At 42.4% G+C, this 22,149-nt stretch overlaps 1 protein-coding gene across 10 annotated transcripts in view; it reads right to left on the bottom strand.

The window, feature by feature from the left end:
- The window catches only part of Hopx (HOP homeobox), a 33,083-nt gene extending 14,306 nt beyond the window's left edge, over positions 1–18,777 (bottom strand). For 3 of the 10 annotated variants that reach the window (XM_074042173.1, XM_074042170.1, XM_074042178.1), the window contains exons 1-2: positions 18,607–18,777; positions 1,657–1,703 (exon numbers count right to left, since the gene is read on the bottom strand). The gene's annotated coding sequence lies outside the window, so the exon portion shown is untranslated. Of the gene's footprint in view, positions 1–1,356; positions 1,704–18,606 lie in introns of those variants that run through there. The other 7 variants (XM_074042171.1, XM_074042175.1, XM_074042184.1 and 4 more) reach the window with 7 other exon arrangements.
- Between the last annotated feature and the right edge of the window lie 3,372 nt (positions 18,778–22,149).

The following is a 22,149-nucleotide window of genomic DNA, read 5'->3' as shown; positions in this document are numbered from 1 at the left end:
TTTGAACTCAGGGCTTCATGCTTGCTAGGCAGTTTCTATACCACTTGGGCCACTCCACCAGCCCAAGTTGTTCTTTTCAGCATAAAATACCACCTCTGTTCATTTTGCATGAAAGAACACAAGAGGGGGGACACTGGTGCCTCTGATTTTATTTCTTGCCCTAGAATGGTTGTATGGAATTCCACTAATGTGGCCATGCTGACTCTTACATGAGAATTTTGCTGCCTACGCACAGACTCTCTCTCTCTGTCACTGTGGTCATGTAACTCAAGGGCTCTGGTGATCTTACATGGACTCCAGTACATTTTATTTTGCTAGATTTCTGTGGCTTCCTGTTATAAGACTTTGTATGAGGCTTTGTGGGGAGGTCCTGGTTGACTTTAGAGGACCTAAACTTGGGTTACTTGGCACAGTGCCATTGACTGTTAGGGAGACCTGAGAGGAACATTTGACAACACCTGTTTCTCACCAAACAAGCTTTTGTGGTTTCTAGAAATGAGGTGAAAGATCTCCACCATCAGATGCAGTTGCTGGTTGCTGTTATTTCAGCCCCTGTGGTTGATAAATGTTTGCCATCGCTTTGTTCTTTTCTCCTTCTCCCTCTTGCTCTTTTACTGTATAAATCAAACTTCCTTGGTAACCTTGGCCTTAGAATGCTTCAACCGTTTCCCATAAGGAAAATAAGGAAACAGTCAAGAAGTCTCTCTGAAGGTAGTCTAAACAATTTCAGATAAAAGAACTCAAAAATATTTTGATCTTTAGATAATATTTTGAGGCTACTAAAACTTTAATCTCAACACAAGTTTTATTGTGGTTTTCATATCTTATGAAACAGTCAAAGAGTAATTTGTCCTGTCATTGTGTTTTTCTTTTGTGGTTAGGGGAAGTTGTTGCATAAGTGTTTGTAAGAGGTTCATTGAAAACTGCTGACTTTTTTTTTCTAAACTAATTCCAAAGCCTGGGTTGACCCTTGTGTCAATTCATCCAACAGCTTTATTTTTGTCCCTTTAAGTTTGCATTCATTTATGTTGAAAGTATCTACCTATATAAACTATGAACTGGTGAATCTTGGTTACTTGTTTGCTATCAAACCAAGAGAAAAAGGCAACTGCCCATAAGAGGAGACCTGTGGTGAGTTGGCCAATAGGGGAAACGCAGATGGATGGTTCTTTGGGATCTTCTCCCAATTTTCTTTAGCCTGTATTTCTTTTATATTCACTGTGAACTCTCAGCAAGCAACTGGCTCTTGAAATACTTTGTATTTTCCTAAATGAGAAAAATGATGAGTGGCCACTTCTCCAATACAAGTGGTGGGACTTTGGAGGGGTGGGAGGGGTCTTCCCACTCATCACTTACTCTGAAGAGGAAGAAGGGGATCATGCGAGCTGTCACAGTCTCTCAGAAACTGACAAAAAGGAGGGCTGGGGTGCAGCTATGTGACAGTGCTCTTGCCTGGCATGTGTGAGGCCTTGGATTCCATCCCCCACCCTGAAGAAAAGAATTAACAAAAAGGGATGGAAGATTTTTAGTCTGCCTCTCCAGGCCAGCACGAAGGCTGGTGCTGGTGGGCAGAGTTGCTCATTCAGATATAACCTGGTGGTTCGTGTCCTCAGGCTAAGAGCAAGGATTGCCGATCTCAATGAGCCTCAGAATCACCTGTGGATATGGCTGAGCGCTCCACAGACCTCCTGAATCACAACCACCTGTTAGGAGACAAAGTATTTCAACTTTTAAAAGGTCCTGCAATTTAATCACTAACATCAAGTATAAATAATTAGATATCCTCATGACTTATACCTGCTCTGAGGCTGTGTATCATCCTAACCTTTTAGTAAGTGGTAGATTCAGGTAGTTTTAAAAGAATGAGTCTTTAAAACTAAAAATTGGAATGGACAGTTTAAACATTATGCTATTAATCTTTTGTATATATGGCCAGGAATGGAGAAAATGTTTTTAAAATTATGTTAGCAAGAGAAATGTTAAGCTTTCAAAAATTCAGAAATACTGCCTAGCAAGCATGAAGTCCTAAGTTCAAACCCCAGTAGTACTGCCAAAAAAAAAAAAAAAATCAGAAATAAAAAGAAATTTTAAAAAATCTTTTAGAAAAATGTATTCTTTCTTACATTGAGATTAGAGTTTTTAAAAATCACATCATCAAAAGAAAAACTCCACCTCCTCACACACATTTCTAGCAATCAACTTAGAAAAGATTTGACAACCTTGAGTGTGAGCACACGCCTTTCACACTTTAAGTTTTCCACTGAGGGAAACGCTACAGTTCATCACTTATATAGATAATGCATTTAATAGAACTCACAGCTGCACATTACACCCCAAACTCATCATTGCCACATTAACATCCCTGTCTTCAGGGAGTCAAGTTCTACAACGGAATAGGAAAATATATTTTAAAATGCTATAATGAAAATTAAAAAAAAAACAAAAAAGAAAAATATGCAAGATATCAACTTTATAAATAAAAACCTGGAGGAAATATGACAAAATATTAACGATGGATGGATATTGAAAATGTATGGTTATGAATGACCTAAGACGATTTCTTCTGTATATTTTTGCTTTGAAGATATTTCATTATTATCATAGGCATGTATTTTTTAACATTCGAAAAAAAATTTTTTGTTATAAAAACACATTCTCGATTAGACCAGTGGTTCACTTTGCCCTGAATTTTGTTTATTATTGGTTCCAAATAAGATTTCTGGGAAAAGTACAGGAGCTATTTCCCATCGTCTTAGAAGTTAGAAATGTGGACATTTCCATGTTTCACCGAAATATCATTGCTATGCAAAGGAGACACAGGTAAGTTAAAAAGCACAAATTAAACAACAGTCTCACAATCACCACCCAATTCAAACATTAAAGCTTTGCCAAGACTCTGGAAGCTACTTGTATTTTTTCCCCCAATCCTATTCCCTTGCTAACCTGCCCCCAGAGGAAACCATAGTTCTGAATTTTTTATTAATCACTCTTTTGCTTTTGAAATTAGTTCTATTTCATATGTATGGATCCCTAAAAAAAAACCAGGCAGAACTGCCTTTTTCCCTCAGTACTTTTTTCTAAGATCCACTCATATTTCCACATGTAGAGATGTTCACTCATATTCACTACTGATTCCATTTATGAATATGTCAAAACTGATGGCATTTTTTTTTTTTTGGTGGGGCTGGGAGTTGAACTCAGGGCCTTGCTCTTGTTAGGCAGGCATGCTACCACTTGAACCACTTTACCAGAAAATGTCAAGAACGCTCTTCAGATGTTCTTTTTAGAAGGAGATCTTAAAAAATGTCTACTTGAGTTGTTTCCAGGGTTTTGCTCTTATCGACATGGCCTCCTTGAACATTCTTGTCCGTATGTTTTGTTTTGTTTCTTAATGCAGTACTGGGGTTTGAACTCATGCCCTTGTGATTGCTAGGCAGGCACTCTACCACTTAAGCCATGCCCCCAGTCTTTGGCCATACCTTCTGAAGCCCCTCTAGAGGAGTTCTCTGACTAGCACTGAAACTTCTGACTGTTTAGCTTTTCAACACAATACTTGTTTGTGTTGAAACTTCTGACTGTTTAGCTTTTCAACACCTTCCAACGTGGTTGAACAAAAGTACCCTAACCGACAGTGAACAACTCTTTGTGTCTCCAGATTCTCACCAGCACTTGCACTGTCAGTTTTCTTAGCTTTTGCCAAAGTTGTCTTGCATTCTTTTCACCCATGAATAATATCTAAACCTCCTCCATGTTATTTATGTTTCTAGCTTGCATGACCTCTTAAGGTTCCATTGTTTACTATTTACTGTGTACAAGTACTTCCTGTTCCAGTCTAGACGAGGACTTGAGGTATGTTTTCAATAAGCAGCTCAAAAAATATATGGAAAACTAACTGCTAGGACCTTCTTTTTGTATCATGCTAACAGTATTAGCATTTTTTGCTTCTACACAGCTCTTGGGAGTCAGGACTTGATTTCACACTTCATGTGTTAGCCTGTGAGTCCTCCTCATGAAAGTAAGCATCGAAGTCTCCAAATGAAAACCTCAGAGACTTAAAATGACTGAGTAAAGCCGAAGAAAGGATGTAGAGATGGACGGGAAGTGTAAAGGCGACATTATGAGGCTGTGGGCTTACACAGGACATTCACATAGACACAAATTACACACTGAAAGGTCTGGATGCAGAACTGTGATGTGCTGAGCTCTGGTTCAGAAATAGACAAATATTGGTCATTTCAGTTGCTGTCACAGCCCTCTCTTAGAACTCAAAGGAACTAATCCTGTTTTGCAGTCAGGAAGGATTAACTAACTTGTCTAGTCAGGGGAGGACTGAAAGTTCTGCCTTTTGTTCTGGCTACAGCAGTGAAGGCAACTCACAAATTCATGAGCATGGAGATTGATTTATGCCTTCAAATACACTCTCTTTCTGCTTTATTGATGTCACAGATTCTAAGCTTTTGCTGAATCACACATTTGGATCTTTGAGCTCTAACTTAATTGTCACCTGTCACTTCAGTGAAGAAGTGGGGGTCGGGGATGGGGAGACAGCAGGTCTTTGTCAGTGTGGGCTGGGCCACTCCTGACCTGCCGTGGTCTCTCCAGTCTCATCCCTTAGCTTCTGGGAGGCACTCTTGCAAACGTGATGCATCTTGTTTAAAAGCCCCTGGGTTTGCTTGACACTAAACAACAAAGGTCATGAAATCTCCCCTTCAAAATTTTGTTCTGATCGTGTTTTACAGATGACGACATTAACTGAAGAGCTCCTGGGGAGATGGTTCAAGTTTGTCCTGTAACATCTGAGCTCCTAACCTCTGCCCAGTGAGACAACTGCACGCACAGGCAGAGCCACTTGCGAGCTCACAATGACAAGCAACTGTGCTGTTCTAGAACATGTTGGACTTGCCTTGGTGAGACTGGAAGACCGAAATGCCTACCATCCTTGAATTCATGCCATTCCATCCGGTTGACAGTGACCACATTATCACAAGTACCTTATTCTTGCAAATTGTGTAAGTCAGAGAAGTGCTCTCAGGTTTTGTTTCTGATATTTTAGCCTTGCTACAAGTGCATACCTCTGAGTAGTTAATCTGTGTCTTAACAAAATGGAGGGCTGCTTTTTAAAAAAAAAAAATTTAAAAATTTTAAACATTTAATTATTTAAATTCTGCATTTCTGGTGCTTTTCTGTGTGCCTGACATGATTGCTAAGTCAGTCTTCTATTTTCCAGGATTTACGTTGGTTTTTTCCTTGCCTTAGAAAGTCCTCTGATCTAACAAACATAGCAGAATTAAGAACAAACTGAAATTTGAGTTAATATGGTAAAAAGGCCAACTAATTAGAAGCTCTGAGTACTTACATCTGAGACGTCACTTGGCTGTACTCTCTTATGTAAAGAAAGGGGTACAGTCACACATCCCTGTGCCCAGCTCACAGTGCCGTGGTAAAGCTCCAGTGACGGGTTCATAGGTAAACTGTGAGGTGCTTGCTTATGGAATATATGAACATTCTTGCTGGGCATCTGGTGGCTGACGCCTGTAATCCTAGCTACTCAAGAGGCAGAGAGCAGGAGGATCGCAGTGCGAAGCCAGCCCAGGCAAATACTTGAAAAAACCCATCACAAAAAAGGGCTGGTGGAGTGGCTTAAGATGTAAGCCATGAGTTCAAATCCCAGTACTGCAAGAATATATTATTATTCTTTAAATGGCTGTGAGCTAAGTTCTCAGAAAGGCATCTCCTGGTTGGCACCCTGGAGAGAACGGTTTACAAGTTTCACTTTTTTTTTTATCTTTCTGGAATGGTAAAGCAGAATGGTAGAAATTAGAGCCTTTTTTTTTTTTAATCAAATGCTGTATATGTTGCTTCCTTATAAGATGTGTGCCTCAATGGAACTTCTCTAGACTAACAGTGGGGGATGGGTGGGGACATCACATCTTCAGCATGTTTTCTCTACATCGTGCCCTGGTTTGTGCTTCGTTGTTGGTATTTTCACTAAAATAATATTTTTTTCCTGCTCATTCCACTTATTACTCCAATTTCTCCTTTCTTCTGTTATTGAGGAAGTCTTAACAGAACAGAAGAGGAATGGTGAAGAAGGTAGTAGGAACAACTATTCTACGAATGGGTGAGTAGATTTTTTCAAGGTTATCTTAGCCTTAGGGAATAATGACTAAATTGAAATTATTTTAAAATAATTTGTTGATGGGCCTGTCTTCTTTACTAAATTCCTGCTCTTCTGTGGGGGATGTGTCACTGCCTATACATTTCTGTCTCCCCAGCAGTCATTAAGAGTACCTGACACTTAACAATAGGTGCTCATTAGGTGTCTGTTGCACAGATCAATAGCATTTGATATGACTCCATTTAATATATAACCTATAAAAAGACAGCTGTTTTTCCAACAATGAGGCCTGCCAAAGCATAAAATTGGAAAGAATAACTTTCCAGCTGTTGACATCCTCAGTGACCTAAACAACAGAGCACTGATTCTTATTATTGAATCACATACAGAAATTTTACCCTTATTTTATAACATTAGGATAAGATATTTATTAAGTAATTACTCTGTCCTAAGTGACTTGGCATGCATTAACCCACTAAATCACCAGCAACATGAAAGACCCTCTTATCTTCTTTTCACACACGTGAAAACTGACATAGATGAAAACTTACATACCTTTCCCAAGGAGGTGTGTCTAACTTTCCCCACATCACAAACCTACTAAGTGACAGAGTGGAGATCCAAACTCAGAAAGTCTGACTTCTTAACCACTGTAACATATTTCCTCTTTATACTGAGTTATGGAGACAGAAGTCCCTTGTTGGGTGATGGTGGTAAAAGGAACAATAGAACTGGATAGTATTGCAAGGGTCAGGAGTGAGGCAGTGCCTTCTGTCTGATGGTCTGGGAGCAATGCTACCAACTTTGGTGACCACACAGGGCTCTCAATGGGTTACCCAGTAATCTTAGTTCATACCACCAGCACCATTCACCAGGCTGGAACTCCTTCCTCACGTGCTCTTCCTTCATTGGTGCAGATGTAACTGAAAGATGACCTCAGTAAATCATATAGAATGAAAATGAGAACAGTCTCAGCACCCAACAGGTGGAATAGAAAGGTCAGCTTCCACCAGACCAGCTGCTACCATTAATAAGCCCTGGACGGGCAGTTTTATTGAAGTGATTCGTGAACTTCCTGACACAGTGGTGGGAACAAGTGTCTCATGCTGTTGACTTGTAGATCCCCTTTAGAAAATAGTGAGATTCTTGAAAGCCTATTGGAGAGGAGGCTGTCTGCGAATGACTTTCATCAGTGAGTTAATCATTGGTAAACTCTAAAGCTCTTTGCAGACACACTGAGATTTTTCATTGATAATTCCTGTTTCAATTTTGTATGTGGAAGCATGGGGAAATAGTGAAAGGCAATAATAAAGCCAAAGACTGCTTCTTTGTGCATGCTGTGAATAAGTGGAGTATTTATCTATCTTCTTAGAAATAAAAAGGCAAATCAAAGAGGGGAATCTCACTTCCATAATCTCCTTATAGGACCTTTCTCTTTTGTAATCAGGATGGCTTTCCAAGATTCCATTTGTATGATAAGTGTCAGGAAATCAGAAAATGGTTTCCCTAGAAAGAATACTGTAAGTTGTACATAGAAGCCCAGGCTAATCCATAAAAGGGGTATAACTAAAATGCTATATATTTGTAAGTGTAAAAGAAAATAATCCTGTTGAAATATCTTAATGAAATTTAGTAAGAAGTCATTTGTTTATTTGAAAAGCAAGTGCCTAAGAAAAAGCCATTTTAATTAAAACATGGTTTAGGAGCTGGCCATGGTAGCAAATGCCTGTAATGTCAGCACTTGGGAGGCTGAGGCAGGAGAATTCCAAGCTCCAAACCAGCCAGAGCTATGTACGTAGTGAGACTCTGTCTCAAATAAACCAAACCAAACAAAAAATACCTGGCTTAGGGAAATGAATTGATGGTGCATATGTTGAAAGCAATTTCAGGGAACTTTTGAGGATTTTAGATCTTTATAGCACAACTCTAGAATAGTCCCTGAAACACTGCTAGGCACTTAGTTAACACTTACTGAATGCATGTTGATTGGACTTTTCTTAACTTCAAGAAGTATGACTTTCCCTCATCTTGATATAAAAGGATAGTAATTAGAGTTGTACTTGTGTTATAGATGGAATAAAGAGGGAGAAACAGGACTAGGCACCGGTAGCTCACACCTGTAACCCTGGCTACTTGCAAGGATTCAAGTTTGAGGTCAGCACTAGCAAAAAGTTCATCAAACCCCCATCTCACCTAATAGATAGGCACAGTGGCAAACATCTGTCATTCCAGCTGCAGCCGGAAGAGTAAATAGGAGGATCAGCCTAGGCCAGCCCAGGCATAAAGTGAGAGCTTAACTCCAAAATAACTGAAGCAAAAAGGGTTAGGGAAGTGGTGCAAGCAGTAGAGCACCTGCCTCACAAACACAAAGCCCCGAGTTCAACACCCACTACTGCAAAAAAAAAAAAAAAAAGGAGGGAAATCGAAAAAGGAGGAATGCTGAGTGTTGAGGTGAGACACAGGTTGTCTAAGATGTGATTATTAAGTGTGGACAGTAAAGAAAAAGCCAGCTACTTTCCATTTTCCTCTCCTCATTTTCTACTCCAGGTACCCCAAAGAAGGGACTAGGAAAGATCTGTGTGTCATGTCCTCTGAGCAAACCACCAGTGGCCACTGTCAGAGAAGAGCAGGTTAGGTGCTGCCCAGTGCTCCTGACATCTGGGAAGTGACCAAAGAAGAAATGAGGGGCCTTCGAGTACACTGCACTGGTGCCCGTGGGAGTACTCATACATCTGTATGGGTCACTTATCTGGAAGGGACACATTTTAACTCATCATTGATGAGTGGAAGTATTAAACTGACTGGAGTAACAGGAAGAACTCTGGGTAGGGAGTCAGAGCTGGGTTTCCATTTTGACTCTCCCAGTTATCCCACGACCTTGGGTGTGTCATTGAACTTATCTGAAACTTAGCTCTCTTCTCAGTAAAGTGTAGCTAAAAAACTTCCCTCCTGCCTGTTCACTCCAGTTGTGATCTGGTGAGGTAGTGTAAAATGACACACACACTTCCCCCATTTGGCACTGAGATTTGAACTCAGGGCCTCACACTTGCTAGGCAGGTGCTCTAATGCTTGAGCCACTCTGCTAGTCCCTTTTATTTCTTAATCCAGAAAAGTGAAGGTTTGGGCCAAGTGACCCTGAGATGATGTCTCTTCTAAAATTCCAACCATCAGAGTGGCCTGGGCTTTAAATCATCATGTCTTTCCCCATCAACAGTTACTAATGTCATTGACCTAAGAAAGGGGAGGACAGAGGCTGATTCTGAGCTCTGTCCTTCACACACTGTGTGCCTAGTTCCTACTTCAAAGAGCAACTGAGGAGTCTGTGGGATATTTCAAATAAAGATACTTTTTAATATTCAGTCTATCCGTTAAATTAAGGCAGTCATATAATTTGTCATTTATCTAGAATACATAAGAGTAAAAGGGCTGTTCTTAACAAGAACACCACTACAACAGGCACACATCAGGAGCCCCCAGGCAAACCTGGACATCTGGTTGCTGGGTTTTATGTAAAATGCCAAATTCCTCCCTTAGTTATGCGATAATGAAACCGCTCCTGTTGAACTCACACGTTCCTGCTGCTGTTTGATTAGCAAAATGCAGGCCTGCTAAGCTCCTGGAGGGCAGAACAACCTATACTTAGCCACGGTAATGAAGAGGAGAGGCACGACTGTGCAGCTCTGTGGTTAAGGGTAACAGGATGCACCATAGCTCCAAATTTCCTGACTTTTCATTTTTACTGCAGTTTGAAGACGTAAGGTAGAAATTTGTGTGGTAGGATAAACGGTGCTCGGGCCTCTGCCTGCTGTGAGATCATTAGTGGGGTTTTGCTAATGCTTAGTAAGTGTGAACGGTCATTACATCTCAAACAGAGTCGGTCTTATGATCAACTGCAAACACAGAGGAACAAAAACAGCTTGTTCTAGAGATTTCTACTGGGTCCAGCCAGGTGCTCAGATAATACAGGAGGGGTGGGAGTTGTGAAGTAAATTGAATGATCAAATCTCATCTTAGAAAATGTCTGATGACCTAACACATCAAGAAACTAAACAGGTATCTGCCATGGGGAGAGTTGTCAACATTTCCTGAAAAGAATCATTAATGCTAAAGAGAAATTTACATGACGAAGCTTGGAAACAAATAAGAAAAAGATCAGCTTTCTGGGGATACGCATGGTGGTACATGCAAGTAATACCAGCTGCCCAGGAGGTAGAGGCAGGAGGATCAAATTCTGAGGCCAGCCCAGCAAAAACTCAAGACCCTATCTGAAAAATAAACATAAACAGAAGGGCTTGGGGGGGGCGTGGCTGAAGTGGCACAGCGCTTGCATGAAGCCCTGAGTTCACACACAATCACACAGATGATCAAGAATCAAGTAGATAAACTTGACTGTAACCTGGTCTCTCTCTTCCTTTCTTTTTTTTGTTAGTACTAGGGTTTGAACTCAGTACCTCACATCTGCCAGGCAGATACTCTACCTCTTGAACCACTCCCCAGCCCTTTTTTGCTTTATTTTTCAGATAGGGTCTCAAACCCTGCCCCCCACCCCCCCCCCCACATACACACACCCGAGCTGGCCTCTGAGTGAAATCCTCCTATGAATCCCTCCTCATAACTGGGATTACAGACGTGTACCCATCATGTCCGGCTACCCAGACATTTTCAAATGTTAAAAACTTAAAGCTTCTTTTTGAAAATCTTCTCATTACCACTCCCTGGTCCTGTAAATGGCTGTGCATTTGTGATTCTGGGATGTGATACCATGGTTTATTTTTTTGAGAACGGATGCTGGGTTCTACAGCATTTTTGTCCATCCCTAAATTTCATGGTAAGAAACAGTAAGTTAAGGACCTGTGTGACACTGTACATGCATGATCGTTAGGTAGTTAGGTTGTCCAGCTATGTGCTTCACTAGGCCATGGCATCCTTGCCTCAAGCAAGCAGGCAGAGTGTCTCCTGTAGTTTGTGCAGAGTGAAAAGTCCAGAAAAGTCTCTGTGACAGAATAGAATTATCACTTGGCACAAATATACTTCACTCATTTATTACTTTTTACGATCCAACTACCATTATTATTGTTATTATTTTTTGAGACAGGATCTTCCTATGTAGTCCAGGCTGGCCTGGAACTCACGATTCTCCTGCTTCAAATTCCTGAGTGCTGGAATTACAGATATACCTCACCATGGCCTATTGATCCAACTACCACTCTTATTTTATGACTGCAGCTAAGTAATAGATAAAGTAACACATAGCTGGTACTTTGCAGACCTCCAAATTATGCCAAAGTTCAATTGCCATATTGCTCGTTGCTATGATACTCAGTTATATGGGTTTATTTTTTCCTCAACTGTCCTTATGAACAGGTGTTAGGCTAGTGAGACAAACACTGGGTGTGAAGCTTTAGCCTAGTCATAAATATCACAGAACCTGAAGAGGACAGATACACAGGACCACAGTACATCACTTCTCTAAGCTCCACCATATTGCAGAAAGAGACTGGGGGGAGCTTCAGAAAACCTGAGCGCTCCTTCCAGCTCACAGCTGCTTGAAGCTCCATTTCTTCATCTACATTGCCATCCTCCTACCCACCCTTCTCACAGTGTTGTAGAATTCAATGAGATGGATTATGTCCATGAATACTTCTACAAATTATAAACTCTGTATAAATACAAAGTACTAATTCAGCTTTCCCAGTGACTCAAGATACAGTGTGAGCAAGTGAGTGACCTCCAGTTTTGCAATCACTGAATGGGAAAACATTTTTAAAACTTCACTCAACCTCAAGAGTAGTGATTTCTTAGACTATTTCACTGGCTTGTCCAGATAATTAATGACCAATACGGAGACAAGAAATGCTTTGAGAGCTGATTTAGCCCGAGTTTTAAAACATGACATTGAGAAGGGGACATTACTGAAGATCACAGACTTCAAGTCCCAGAAGATTATTCCAGTCCTTATGAAAGGACTTCTTAAAGTAGGAGGGAACCCAGGCAGATCCAAAGGGCAGAAGTTGTTTCCAAGTCTCTTGGTGAGTTCCAGATTCCATATTGCCTCAGGGAAACATGGGCCGTGGAGCCCAGACCTTCCCCTTCCCAGTCTCCCAACAACCAAATTGAAAGGGTGGTCAAGTGTATGCCTGAAGATTCATTACTGCATCATTTGTGAGGAAAGGCAATTCAATAAGTTAAAACCACATGCAAATAAAGATTATTAATAAGCACTTAGAAATAATACTAGAAATATCAGCCACACACATAGATTTCAAAAATACAGTTTTGAGTTAAAAAAGAGGGAGAAAGTGGGAGAGATCAGGAGAAAATAGAATGAGGTATGCAGCCTAAGGTTGGGTCTGGGGTACACGAATTAGCGCAAGCCTAGAGACCAAAACAAACACTTAGCAGTTACAAGACTGCAGGCAGCCTGGCTTTCCGAGTTGCCTGTGTAATTCTTTGCAGTGTAGCTTTTGCCTATCAAGAGAGTATTGCATGATTCACTTAATGTCCATCGAGCTGCAGCCCACTCCATCCCTGGGTAAGGTGAACAACTAGCCTGTGGCCTCCATGTATTTCAGCTTCACCATTGTAACCTTCTCTTGTCCAAGTTCAGTCGCACCAGGTCCTTTTGCTGCTCCTCATAGATCTGACTTCATGGTGTTTTAATCATGTAGGAGTTCTTCTGAGCTAGTTTCAAGGACTCTCCTCTCTTCTCAATTATGGACCCTCAACTAGGTTCAGCAAGCTAATGAAAGTGGTGGATGGTCTCCTGCCATCTTCTCTCCGCTTCATAAATCCCAGTTCTACCCGCTTCCACAGGACAAAGTGATAGGGACCAATACTTCCAGCATTCTTTGTTGAATTAAATTTGGTATGAAGCATTTACTCCTGGGCACCAGTAGACTAGATGTTTGGACAGGGCTGAGGACTAAGGAAGACTGTTCATGTAAATTTCCTTAGGGAGAAGCCACACAGGAAGGAAGTAGAAACATATCAACAAAGACCTCACTGTGTAAGCAGGTCTGTCACCACCTTAAGAATTCCAGGAAATTTCCGTCTTGATCTGCTGAGATCCAGTGGCTAGAAGATTGTCACTAGCTTCCTGTTCATATACACTAAGATTAGAACTGGCCAATGTCTACCTTGGGTTTTTACTTGTTGTTAACATACAAGGGCAGAGTAGTTCATTTGTAAGCAATTTGCTGGGTTTTCATTTTTGGTCAAGTTTTATCAAAACTTCCAGGAGCAAATTATAAGAAATTACATGGGGATAACTCCCTGTTCTCTTGCTACCCAGACATGGCCAGGAGCTAATCAGAGCCTGATGGAAATATCAGAGTAACTTGAGTTGGTGATGAATAATTCCTTGACCCCCTTCATTCACTCTGCACTTCTTTATGGTGAACCCACATAAATAACCAGTTTTCAGTCTGAGCAGCATGGGTACAAGGCTTTCTACAGAGAACCTAAGCTGCAGAGGCCAAACTGAGGTGTGGGAGGGCTGGGTCCCACAGCCTGCTCAGTTGAATCTTAAAATTCCAGGCAAGTCATTTTGTTCTCTTGTACCATCAGGGATTATATTCAAGGTGAGGCCAGGTATTTTTTAGGGCAAAAGGGGGTGCTATTAGTAACCCCACTGGTGGTGCACACTTGTAATCCCAGCACTTGGGAGGCTGAGGCAGGAAGATCTCAAGTTCAAGGTCAGCCTAGGCTGCATAGTGAGAACTTGTTTCAAAATTCCTAACAATAATAACAACAACAACAACAACAAAACAACAACAGTGATCTCACTGGGACAACAACTGTTTTGAACTTCATTACAGCTGAGAAAAACAGTGCCAGACTCCTGACCGGCAGGCAGGTGCTTGGTTCCCCAGCTGGGCCATCTTCTGCCAGGCTGGCCAATGCTGGAATCCTGGGGAATGCTGAAGGAGAGGTGCAGGCATCTTCCCAGCAACTAGAAGGGACAGCTAACCTCCACCTGCTTGGTCACACAACCACGCATCCCAAATGCCATGTGGGTTGAGAATCAACACCACTGGAATGACAAACCCATATTGGGGCCACTGAAAGCCAAGTGCAGGCTGATGAGAAGACCAGGAAGGCAGCAGGTGCCTGCATGCCCTGTGACAGCACAGGAAACCTTCCTTTTACAGGGCTGGCTCATCCTGCATGCCCCAGGGGGAGCAGGCAGGACCAGGGGCTGTCCTGGGATCCTCAGGTGTGGTGTTTTGTTATTGTTTTAGTTTTTAACTGTTTTTAAATTGGTGCATATTAAATTGTACATAGTAAGGAGTTTCATCATGACATTTCCACACATGCGTAGAATGTACTTTGATCACATTCACCCCCATTTTTTAACTAGGCAGGTTGATACTCTGTACATCTCTCCAGGCCACTGTTCACTGTGTCTATTCACTTGCAACATTTAAAACCTAATTCACGCCTTAAAAAAAAATGTCCTAGTGACCCTTTGAACTAAGCTATTACACATTGAGAAAATTTAGAAATAAAGGTGAAGCTGAGCTTAATGCCAGCTCTTGGGAGACTGAGAAAGGAGGGTTGTGAGTTCAGGCCAGCCTGGCTACAGAGAGACAGAGAGAGAGAGAGAGAGAGAGAGAGAGAGAGAGAGAGAGAAAGGAGGGAGAAAGGGGGAAGGGAGGAAGAAAAAGAGAAAAGGAAGGAAGGAAGGAAGGAAGGAAGGAAGGAAGGAAGGAAGGAAGGAAGGAAGGAAAGGTGAAGGGAAATGCTGAAGAAAAAGCCATCCAAGAAAGAAATTCTGTCACTTCTACAAACCTATTTTATCAGCTCTCTAAATGTAGCACTTGTTTAATAATGGTAATTTTTATTATTACTAGTGAACCCTTGAGCGGCAGGCAGCAACTTTTGGCTTGGGGACAGCGGCAGTCACCCTGCTGGCCACTGCCCTGTGCCCACAGCCCAGTTCTTTTCCAGGTGAGACCTCTAGTTCCAGCGCTCAGGAAGGCCCTCCTCCCCACTGCTGCTCTGCCATGCCCTCCGCTGCCTCTCCAAGGGGATGAAAGTGCCCTGGGCGCTGAGTCAAGGGGACAGGGACAGGGGTAGAAGAGGGTTGCTGGGGCTATAAGATTGGGTCCCAAGGAAGGAGGCTTCTTGTCATTGAGATTGGGCCAGGGGCTCCGCCAGTCCTGCCCTCTGCTTTGGAGAAGGACCTGGTTATATGAAAAGCCCTGTGAGCAGAATTTCTTGACTCTTCACTGCAGAGACCTTAAGGGCTCTCTGCTTTTTAGAAAGATAAATGAAAGGAAGGTGCCTTCTCCGATGAGCGCATTTCACAAAGAATGGTCTAATTCAGAAAAGGAAGTTAGTGGGCTCAGTGCACAGATGGTGGCCTACAAGGATGTGGTTTGAAGGACTCTACTGAAAATCCGATTTGAGTATGCTTTCTCACAGCAAGGTGTGGCATTCTGACCAGTAGGGATTACATATTTTACCTACAACTGATTCTCCTGATTTTAAAATTCAAATGTCTTAAAATTCAAACAGTACTTATAGTTACATAACTGTTCAAAGAACTCCTATTTTATCTTGCTGGAACCTATTTGATACCCCAGGGAGGGATACAGCTCATTAAATAATTATTGTCTATTAACACCATCACTTTAATTAGTTTTCCAAAGATGGGTAAGCCAAGCTCAAAGCCAGCCAGAAGTGGCACGTTTGGATGGAAAGACAGATGGAAGCCACCTCGCCCAGAGTGGGCGATGTGCTGTGGTCCACCATCAACCCCCACCCGTCTCCACACACAGGGCATTGAGGAGGAGGTGAGGGACAGGCAGAAAGGGCAGAAGTCACAAAGACAAATGTCACCCACTCATGCTTTGCCCTGGGGCTGTCCTCGAGATCCTAACTAAGGGTCCTGTTGTGCCAAATAGACTCAGTGCTGAGAACTGAAGCCATTCCTGAACATGTCCAGCTCCTGGTGCTCCTGAGATCTTTTCAATAATCAGAATCCTCTTGCTTACACCAGGCATTATGTAGGGAACAAAAGGAAGCTTCAGTTTAGAAACATCCCTCACACCCTGTTTTCACGTGTCCGCACAATCCTTAAATAGTGCAGCTTTGAGGCTCTGAGTAATCCTGGCAGCACTTCTAGGGCTGCCCGGAAGCACTTCTAGGTTCCAAGAGTTCTCTTGGAAGGCAGTGGTGCCCTCTCCACGCTGGAGCTGGAATGTGATTTGGAGGAGCCAGGGTTGCCTTTTCCCCTTCCTCTGAGCTCTGGCTTCTGTACTCCCAGCTTCCCAGCCACACCCTGCCCTGGGACCTGGTGGCTGTGTAGCCAGGTACTGCAGGTACTGTCCCCACCTTCTGGGTTTCACTGTTCTTGTCCCTCTTTGCATGTTAGAATCATTGGAAGAGCTTTAAAACCAAGGCCATGGCCACCTAGGGATTCTGATGTGATCAGTCAGCGGTGGAACCCACCACTGAGAGTTTTTTTAAAAGTTCTGAAGGTCTAACAACCCCTAGGTTAGATGATCTCCCAGTCCTAAAAAAGTCTGACCCCAACTGTCCCTTCACTTTATGCATAAATTTATTTTTTAAATTACTCATCTGTTATTTTCATGTTGTATACGCTGATTTAATTATAAGAACTGGATTATTGTTTGTTGGAGTGTAATTGATACACATTACTGCACGTGTTCAAAGTGTACAATTTGGGAAGTTTTCACACATGTGGTCACCACAAGAATGAACATATCCATCACCCCCTAAAAAAATTTCCTCTGCCCTTTGGTACGCACCCCCCAGTAAGTCCCTCCCAAATCTCTTTTTCCCCACGCCCTCTCCAGGCGGCCACGACTCCGCTTTCTACTGCAGACGGTTTGATCTTCACAGATGGAATCACGAAATAGTTACTGTTTCTTGCCTGGCTCCTTATTCTATTCCTGGACTTTAGATTTCAAGCTCTTTGAGACCAGATCCCAACTTTTATTTCTTTTCTCTTCTTCACAGCTCTCAGCTGATCTTTGCTCACAGAAACCCTTAGTCAGTATTTGCTTGGTTGAAATAAGACCTTTACAGAGTTATAACTGAGCTTCAGTTTGGTGAGCCAGAAGTGCCTGGTGCATTGAAGGGTTTGTTGTTTTTACATTACTGGGGGTTGAATCTAAACCTTGCACTTGCTAGACAAGTTCTCTGCCACTAGAGCTACGCCTTCCAGCCTTTTTGTTTTTCTGTTATCTTTGAGATAGGAGAGTCTTGTTACCTTTGCCCATTCTGCCTTGAACTTGTGATCAGGACTCCTCTTCCACCTCCTACATGACTGGTATTATAGATGTGAACAACCACACCTGGCTCATGTTATAGGTTTTAATTCGAGCTACTTCTCTATAAGCAAGGGGTCTTCTCTGTATGCTTCAGCTTAGTTAAAAAAATTAAATAAAATATAAGGCATGATTAAACGAGGGAGGTCTTAATTTAGTATCTGTGAACTTCCAGAGGTCTAGAAAATAAGTTTCAAGGTGTGTGTTGGGGACAAGAGGGAAGAGCTGGGGCAGATACCTGGGAGAGGTCCTGGGCTTTCACCAGATTCGTAGTCACTAGATCCTTGACCCAAAAGGATGAGTTAATACCATTCCCTCTTAATGTCCTGCATGTATTTTATGAATATGCTGTCTCCTTACAAATCCTTTGCAGTCCACTCCTCCATCCCTCCCTCCTGCCCAGGACCTCTGTTGTTCCTTCCCTGCCCTGATTATCCTAACTCCATCCAGCGCTTGGCATTCCTCTTCAAGACCTCTGGTCTAGCTATGTGGCATGCTATTCCTTTTTACTCAGCAACTCTTCTTCCACTTAACAGTTTACCCTGAATTCCTGGATTCCATTGAGCTCAGAAATCACAAACCTCCCCTCTCTCAAAACCCCAGAGCCCAGGATTTCTTTTCATCTTTAACACAATCAATGTTTCATTGTTATAAATACATTTTATGAGAACAAGAAGTAACCCTGAAAATTCGAAATCCTGCCACCTGTACTCAATCCATAGATACTTCCGTTAGACACAAAAATATTTTAAACAATATTACATCTGATTTTAGATTAAAAAGCCGAGATGTAAAATAGGCATTATTGGCTTTTAAATGACAAAATGATAAATGACACAATTACACAAGTGCTGGTTTTAAAGTGTCTTTCAGAAATAAGGAGAGAGCAAAAAACAACCAAAAAAAAAAAAACACCCAACCAGCAAACAGTAACAAAAACCTCACTTCCTAACCAAAAGGCCAGCATGGACTGCTTGTGATCCAAATCACCTTGACCCCATACAGGCTTTTTGCAGGGGGTCTGGTGTCTTACAGCCAGCTCCCTTCTTGGGGTGAGCCTTACATTTTTATTCTCTCTCTCACCCTCCACTGTTTGCCCACAGAAGAGCAAATCAGGCACTACCGCATTCTGGGCAAGTTTCTACACAAGTTCACGGTCGCATTCAAGGCAAACCTTGGGAGGTTACTTACGTGGAAGTGGCAGGTGAGCCCTGGGTTTGGAAGCACGGTTGCTGATGCCAGGCTGCTTAAATAGCTGCGCTGGCTGACGCGGCGGGCCCTGGGAGCGCGCTGTTTACGCTTGGGAACCGAGCACGCTCAAGCAAGGACCTGAAAAACCTGCAGCGTGGGCAGGAGGAGCAAGACTGAAAGTCTGCGAACCTCCCTCCCTCCCCTCCCTCCCGGTTATTCAGGTTTGATATTCAGGCGGTGACTTCTGAGAGAGGCTCAGGGAACTTTCTTGTCACTACCTTCTCATTCCTGTCCTCTTTCTTGCTTAACCAAGTAAGACTTTTCAGCAAGGCCGGATGGAAGATGCTGCTGAGAGAAGAAGGGGGACAGGGACAGGACACAGCTCCCTCATTTGGTACTGGCTTCAGTGAGATGCTGCTGAATTGCAAAGCTTAGGTTTTTGCACAGTGGATTTCACAGCTAGACCATTGCCCAAGGATGACAATTCTTTTGGACGTAGAATGCACAAATAAGGTACAATTGAAGCAGAGGACCAGACCAGGATGAGACAATTTTAGGTCCTCTTCAAACACTATTTTCAATTCTTACCCCCCCCTCCTATCCCCCCATCTCTACTCTCCCCTCCCTTCCTTTGTTAATGAAATTTCTATCTAAGAGTTGAAAGATTCCCCCCAGGAACTCAAATAAAACATCAGTAAAGCTGTGGGAAGCTGTAGCCAGGTGAGAGAGTGTTCAAGGGGCTGGTGTGACCCCTGTGGAAATGGGTCTAAAGACGGGGTGAGTGTGAGGACCCAGCTGGTCGGTGTTTATCTTTGTTTATTAGCTAGGTAAGGCAGTGAATAGTGAACCACAGCCCAGTGAGCACAGAAAATGGTCACATTTGAAGGGGATGAAGGGGGGCAGGCAGGGCCTGGTGAGATCATTTATGGGAGTATCTGTGTACATTTGCTGGTGTGTGGCACACAGTGGTAAGTACCACCCCAACACGCCCTGTGTTTTTCGCCTCACTTGAGAAAGAGAAGGCCCACTTGATTCTCTTGGGAACAGGAGTTGTGTGTGAAAGAAGAGCAGTAACTGTTCAGAGGAACAGGGAAAAGGGGTAATGGCTATAAAACACATATAGGAGACAGTAGAGACAGGGGGGTGTAGGCTGTCCCAACCTGGTTACCAGAAGAATTCTTTTGTTTCCTGCCCAGCTTCCAACTGATATATGGCCAGATCTAGATTCTTGAATGCAGGGTCTATGCTGTATTCATCTTCTGACACCCACAGTGCCTGGCAAGAGTTATATGATGATGGTGATGATGATCCAGGATCTAGAGAGACGGTGCCAGGCTCTGCACAGAGCACTCTACTTTCTTGTTCAATTCTCACAACAATGCTGTTAATTATACTCTTTTAAAGTCTTTTATACTGATAACTGGAGAGATTAAATAACATTCCCAAGGTTACAGTAAGTGGTAGAGGTAGAATTAGAATCCAGATCCATCTGATTTCAGAGTGTGGATTAACCCTTAGGACTGAGCTAAACCATTATTTAGAAAGTTGCCTAAGAATGTTTTCACTTATTCTTATTTGTTTACCTGTTTGTCATCTGTCTTCCAGAATATAATTTTTATGATTATAATGACCTTGTCTCCTTCATCTCCTCTTATAGCCCCAGCACCCAGCCCAGTGCTTGGCACATAGTAAGTGCTCAATAAAGATGTGCTATTTGTTTGGTTACTAAACTCCTTTGGTGGCCACACAACTCAACAGACAGAAGGTTTGGCAACAACTGAGTCTCATATTGGTTCAGGCACATTTCTTTTGTTCTTGCAGAATGTATTGGCTTCAAGCTATTTACCTTTATCTAGTACATCATGGAGATGAAACTAAAAGTGGCTGAAGGCATGCAGCATTTTTTTTTTTTTACGTCACTTAAGAACTCTGCTGGTATGTAGTTTCAGGTTGTGCATACAATGATGTCATCAAGAACACTGGATTTTTCTTCAGGGCTCATGTCCTTAAACGAAAATATCCGAAGACAGGTAGGAAAGGGGAATGGGCTTTCTCCCAAGTGTCTCTCTTTGTTTGTTAGAGTAGAAAATCTTTCTGGAAGTCATGTGTAGTCTTCCACTTATGTCTCCCAGCCTTCCTCTGGGTCAAATGGCTATCACATTGACTCAGTCCACCACTTGCAAAAAAGGAAAAGAATCGGGCTTATCATGGTTCATCTCCTGGGCCCAAGGGAAGAATGAATCCAACTTCCCTGGACAAAATGCTCTGATCTCTGAACAGAATAAGGATTTAATTAATAAGGAAGATGGAGAAAAGTGCTACCAGTCCTGTTAATCCAGGAAATTGTTGAAATGATAACCTTGATTACTTTGGCACTAGGGTACCAGTTGATTTGGGTTTAACCATACCAGTTCTCACTAGGTCCTTCCTCCTCCCTCCCTTCCTTCCTTCCTTCCTCCCTCTTTCTTTTTAATGAGAAATTCTTGCTTTGCCTCTAGGCAAAATTAAAACTAGTGCAACAACTCGCAAATAAGGAAAGTAGCTGACTGGAGTGGTGTTTTTTGTTTTATGTTTTTTGCCTATAGGCTTAGATCCTAGGTCATACCACTGATTTCCAGGGACCAGCATTCAATATATTAGTCTTTTTTCTCCTGTATCAGATGGGATTGGGATTGATACTACTGTCGATTTCTTTCCTTTTTCCTTTCTTTTTTAGTGGGACTGGGGTTTGAACTCGGCCTCACACTTGCAAAGTAGGCACTCTACCACTTGAGCCACACCTCCAGTCCATTTTGCTCCAGTTATTTTGGAGGCAGAATTTCTCAAATGATTTGCCAGGGATAGCCTTGAACCACCATCTCTTGATCTCAGCCTCTCAAGTAGCTAGGATTACAGACATGAGCCACTAGCACCCTGCTGTTGATTTCTTGATTGACCTTATAAAAAGAAAACCATTGTCATGGTTTAAAAGTCATTTTCCTATCCTCATCTATTATATTTCAGTGGAATTTCATGATCTTCATGCCTGAGAGTTCCAGCCACTGCCTAGGTTATGCATGCTAGATACATATCCTCACCCCGCCCCCCACCGAGGCTAACAAACTTCAAATGAATACCAGCAAACAGGTAATTATTTTCCTTCTGTTTGCTGTTCTAGACTTTGCTCTTGCTGTGAGCATTGGGAACTCTTTTTCCTGTGATTGCAGATTAAGAAAAGCTGGGTTAGTGGTACTGTTGTGGGAGGTTGCTAGCTGAGATAGGAGTTTCTGAGGCAGATTAGCAGGAAGCAACGTTTATTGTCTCAGCACAGACCCAGCAGACTCATGTCCAAAGGCTGAGCCCTGAGAAAAGGAGTCTCACCTTATATACCCTTACAAGCAGGTTACAGAAGCAAAAAGCAAAACTCAACCCACACATGACTGCATGTGACTTTATTGGTTATTTCATTCCCCCAGTGCTATGTGACCTTCATGTTTCAATTCTTTAAGTTTTATCTTTCTGCTTTGCCATCCCCTCCCCATCTCATCATCAGAACACCAGCCT

This window comes from Castor canadensis, chromosome 9 (genome assembly GCF_047511655.1).
Source record: "Castor canadensis chromosome 9, mCasCan1.hap1v2, whole genome shotgun sequence".
NCBI lineage: Eukaryota > Metazoa > Chordata > Mammalia > Rodentia > Castoridae > Castor > Castor canadensis.
Note: the sequence above shows the minus strand (reverse complement) of the source record. Positions and strands in the feature narration are given on the sequence as shown.